Consider the following 5,611-nt stretch of genomic DNA (forward strand, 5'->3'; position numbering starts at 1 on the left):
CCGCTTGTATGTGGGTCACGGCCTAGGCCAGTGTGGGATTGAAGATCGCACCAAGTAAAATATGCCCGCTTCAGCTTGTTTAGCTTGTTCTGCAGCTATTTATTTTTGTACGTCAACCCCATTGCCGTCGCGAATGCTGGATACAAATTTGCCCAGCCCAAGGTTGTGAGGCCTCTTTGGTTTTAGCGCAATAGTTTTTTCTATTCTATCACAAGTTCCAGAAAGGTCCTCACGGTGGTGTCATCCCAGTTAGCAGGATATGTGGACATCTGTTGCCACGTTTACATTGTAGGGTATGATGAACGTAGTACAGATACCAATAAATAGCAGCTCTTGTCGTCGCAAACAAGAGAGTTAGGGCAAAAGAAATGCGGATGTACCTTAGCAGAACGCTTGGCGCGCTTGGCGCATTTCGATCGATGGTTGTAGTGCCTGGCTTGAGGTGAAGAGCACGATGAAGTGGATGACGCTGCCAGTTTGGGCAGCGTTATGAAGCACTTGCGAGCGATGCACTGAAAGAAACAAACACAATACTACATTGTCAATAAAAATTAGTGTGCACAATGGGAAACCGTAGATACATTATCATGTGGAAGATTATATGGATGCTAAAAGTTCAACTTGCTTTAATTGATTATTCAACTTGGATTTTGATTTAATACACGTGTAGTTCCCATTTTATTTATATAGATATTCCTTCTTACTTTCAATGTCACCGAGTTGTTGTAATAAGGTATGTTGCTGCAATGTAAACCCAGCTACGAAACAAAATGGTGTCCCTTGTAAACTTATATGGCTATTTCAGAGCCAACATCAATCAATGAATCAGGTGGGGGACTCTCTCCCTCTCCGTCGACTTATCAAAAAAATAAGGTAAGTTGTTGCTTGAACTAATAATATTGTATAATTTTTAGCTGCATTGCCCGAACACGCTTTAAGCATGACGGAACACAAAAGGCACACCATGGCCAGACTCCCAAACTGAGAAATAACCCAACAAGCTTATCCCATCACCAAGATACTATCTTTAAACACAGCAATCAAAAGCTACTTCGGGAAGGGAAGCGGGCCTAATGTAGCTGAGCCTAAGCCATGAAACTGATGGGAACGTTGCTAGTAATGTATTATGTTCAAAGTCAACAACGCCAGTAACCTAATCAGATACTACTAAAGAAATAAAGTATTTTGTTCAATGATAAAGGTGCTCATTGTATAATGAATAACATCACCAATAATTTTAGTTAATTAGTTTGAAGCATCCTCGGAACCATGGGCGGCGCTCGGGAAAGACCTGTAAAATGAGCACGTGGGGGTCAGAGTCGGAGGGTGGGGACGACGGCGTCCTTGGAGCCGGAGGGGGAGACGGAGGCGGCAGATCCAGAGGGGGATATGGAGGTGGCAGATCCAGAGGGGGGGAGACGGCGTCCTCAGAGCCAGAGGGGGACGGGGGGAAGATGGAGACTGCAGATCAGGAGGGGGGACGATGGCGGTGGCAGATCTGGGGGTACCATGTTGCCGATGGACGGGCGTCGACGGCGGCGGGTTCTGCGAGGGATGCGGAGCTCACTGTCGTCGCGGAGGTTGTCGATGGTGAGGGGGGCCCTCACGGGATGGAGGCGTTTGCCAGCTGCGGGGGCAGGCATGGCGAAGCAGAGCTGACGACTGCCACGGCCCGCGCGGAGGAAAGAGGAGGGGCGAGCAAATGGAAACCCTAGCCGCGTGACGCGAAGTATATCGGACTGAGTGAGAGGAGCAAAACACTGTCGGGTTGCCTATTAGGGCAGCCGTTCGGCTGGAAGTGGGCCGCCGAACGGCTGGGCTGATTAGCCGGGTGAAGACCAGCCTAGACAGCCGTTTTCAAGCAGCCGAACAGACCCTATTGTTCCAACTGTCATATTTTCTGTGTAGACCAAATGATCCACCAAAGTATAAACAAAAGCCCCAAGCAAGCCCACAAGCCGTTGCTCCAACAGTCATAGTTTTCTATGTATCTTGGTATTTTGGCCATATCTCCTGGTTCCAAAGCCTGTTTTTAATGATCTTATACTTGTTGGAGTGCTAATTAAATCCTCTAGAAGATTATACAAAAATACTACACCAGATCAATAAAAAGCCACAATGGCTTATTCTGTGAACATCAGTAGGTTGACAGTTTGACACAACTTGTTGATGCTTCCGTGTTATGGGAGTATCTTCTTGCTCCAAACTCTGATTTTGATGTTCTTCTACTTGTAGGGAAGCTTGTGAAAAAATCTATAACGTGAACCTTGTATAGGTCCAATTTGACTAGCTATACGAATCCAATTCAATCACTTTTTTGTAGCTGAATGTTCACGGGACTTCAGTACATCGCATCTGCTTGTATTGACTCTCGATCGATGAGGGCCCCATTCGCTTCGCTGAAAAAACAAGCCGAAATACTGTTCCGGCTGAAAAAACAAGCTGAAAAAGACGGATTATAAGAGAAGCGAACAGGGCACTGTAAGTTGTAACCACTCCATTCTAAATTGCAAGTTGTTATAGCTTTTATAGATGCATAACTTTTAGTATGTATCCAGGTACATACAAAAGCTATGTACCTATAAAAGTCAAAACGACTTATAATTTGTAAAGAAGGGAGTAGCTTGCATAGCACTAATCTTAAGCACCGTCGGTAAGCCCAGATCTGTTTCACCGCCGGTAAGCCCAGATCTGGTGGAAGATGTAAAACGATTTTATTAAGTTGTAGAGAACACTCGGCCATAGCTCACGTAAGTTGTCCACTTAGTCGGCCGGATCGATTTCCAACTCCCGGATGAGTTGTCAAGGGGCGTCTTCCATTGGTCAATTCTTACAGCTCCTGACCCATTCTAACCCGCTGATGACTGATGATTGCTATCAGGAAATGGTGCCTTCGAGATTTGACTATATATGTCCTGCAAAAGCCCCAATAATACACTAAGCGTGTGTTTGGTTATGGGACTTCGAGGGATGGGTTGGATCCATCCTTAATTTTTGGGACAGAATAAACGCATTTCTTGTTTGGATGTGTGGCTTGGATCCATCCCTGTTTATTGTTTGGTTTGTAGGATGAATAAGGTTTTTTTAGAGCAACTCTAGTGGACTATGTAAACACACTACCTATCCCCAGTTTAGTAGTGAAGGCCGAAAAACGTACTCCAGCAGGCTACTTATCAGACTACCTAAATTTGTTGGACCAACAAATTCCTCGGGCCTCTCACTACCTATTTTTGTTGGGACAACAAAAGTGACTACCCAATTTTTTTCCCTTCCACCTAGGAGCCTCCCCCACGACTCCCTGGCGAGGGGCCGCCTCCATGTTGACACCTTGTCCGTGCTTGCCTGCGCCGCCTCGAGGTCACCCATGGTGCCTGGGGCGTGCCCGAGCCACCGTCCGAGGTCCCCCGGGCCGCTGTCATAGCTTCCCTGGCGGCGGTGCCTCTGGGGGTCGATGAGGAGCCGATGGTGGCGAGAATCCAGAAGCTAGCGATGGTTCCTCTCCTACCGCACAGGAAATAAGAGAGTGCGCTGCCCCCGTCCAAAGGGTATATTCCGTACAAGGTTTAACCCAACCCATAGCTCCCAACTAATCTCCGTGAAATATGGGTTCAAGCCAACCCATCCCAACCCCCATCCAAACACAGCTAACACACCACTAGGTTTCGCATGTGGAGGTCAGGTCGGATGCGCACAATCTATCTAGTGAACAAGAACTAGTAGTCGAAAAGTCTCCACGATGCAATACAAAGTGACAACCAATGGAATAAAAAGACATCAAAGCATCATGTACATGGAGATTGCAGTAACAATAATATACACATGCGAAACCCAATAGAATTCATGCACAACGAATGATGCATAGGGACCAAATTAATCTCACAACCACCACCACCACCAGTTCCTCAAGTAATCCACTACTAAGCCTATCAAAAAAAAATGGATGAGAAATCTGCTCAGAAGAGCTTATATGGGGAGGAGGCGTCCAGAGGGTGGATGAGGTAGGTGAGCACCAGCGCCACGATCATCAGCAGGTACGCGATGCCCTGGTCAATCGACGTCCCTGCATGCGAAACAGATCAGGATCGAGGCTAGTATGTACTAGAGAAATCGCGCTCCGATCCCGACGGGGTGGGGTAAACCGAAGGCAGGCTAAAGGACTACTGACCGTCGCTGGTGGGCGCCGGGGCAGGGGCCTGCGCGGCGGCGCCGGCCTGCATGGCGACGGCGAAGACGAGCGCCGCCTCCGCGGCGAAGGCGAGACCCAGCGGAGTTCTTGCCATGGCAGCAGCAGCTGGAGGAGCACAGAGGAGACGAGACGAGCAATCCTTCTATCTTTCCTCTCTCTCTCTGCTTGTACGCATGTGCATTCACTCCCCGGCCCCTTATAAAACGGATCGTGAGCGTAATTATTCAGCGGAAGGCAAGGCAACGGCTCTCTCTGCTAGAACGGCTGGACCTCGCTGGGACTGCTATGGCGTGTTGCGCCGGCGGTGGGGACCTCTCACATGCACGACCGTTGCAGGAGGCCAGGAGCTGTTTGCTGCTGGATCGGCCAGTCTGGAATCCCATTCCTGAAGCTGGCTCTGGCTGGCTCCGTTGCCTTTGCCGTCATCTCATCTTTTTTCTGGGCTGGCCGCACAAATGTTCCACAGTGCAGATCATCGCCAAGGCTTTTATTATTCATTCACGTCTATTTGTATTATTATTAATTTATTATATTAGTATTATATATCTGTATTCCTTACCAGACGTGCTGGTTCACTTCAGCTGTCTATTAATAAATAATATATATTTATATTTATGTATTGTTTCAAACGGCAAAGATTTGTTGTTCTGCCGCCAAAATTTGTCCTCAACGTGCGCTGGAGCTGTGAACTGTTATATTAATTCTTTTATATATAATATAATATAGATGTGATTTCAAAACATATGCAATGATGTCTCAGTCATGGCTTCATTAGAGCATCTCCGAGAATCTTTTTAAATCTCACTCTCTAAATCATCGTTTGAAAATTCGTTTGTGTAAAAATAGCTTTTATATAATTTCACTCTCCAACGGTTTTTCTATATCTCATGCGCACTCTAAAAAGTCATTCTCGTCTTCTATTTTGGCTAGCGAAGCACAACCGTTTCGAGCACAACCAATATATATTAGAACCCCCTTTACTTGCCGGAGCACATCTTGGATCCGTCAATTATGTTATGGGCGGAGTTCCACTCATGGGGATCTAGTTGAATTGGGGGATCGACCCTCACTTCCTTCAATGAAAGCTAGGGCTAAGGGTTATTGGAATAAGGATTCTGGTTGGTTAGGTTAAGGGAATATCTAGTAAACCGGAATAAAAGATGGCTATATTTAGATAACAATTCAGAGAAGCTGATGGAGAGTAGTTTTTCACCAAAATCTCTATTGCTAGATTTAGAAATGATATAGAGAGTCTCTTCTAGTTCCTCTTAAACTTGCGCTCATTGAGATACGAGTGACGCATTAATGTATCCTACATAAAACTTATATTAAAATATTTGCAATAAATATTGTTATTATGTTTGCAATAAATATTAATACACAAGTGCTTAGAAAAAGCATGGTCAAGTAACATCCTTACAAAAA

The 5,611-nt window shown here is 46.1% G+C and overlaps 1 pseudogene; it reads right to left on the bottom strand.

The window, feature by feature from the left end:
- Window positions 1-3,813: 3,813 nt before the first annotated feature.
- LOC136518944 (arabinogalactan protein 16-like) lies at window positions 3,814-4,505 on the bottom strand (annotated as a pseudogene).
- Window positions 4,506-5,611: the final 1,106 nt, after the last annotated feature.

Source organism: Miscanthus floridulus, chromosome 17 (assembly GCF_019320115.1).
Source record: "Miscanthus floridulus cultivar M001 chromosome 17, ASM1932011v1, whole genome shotgun sequence".
NCBI lineage: Eukaryota > Viridiplantae > Streptophyta > Magnoliopsida > Poales > Poaceae > Miscanthus > Miscanthus floridulus.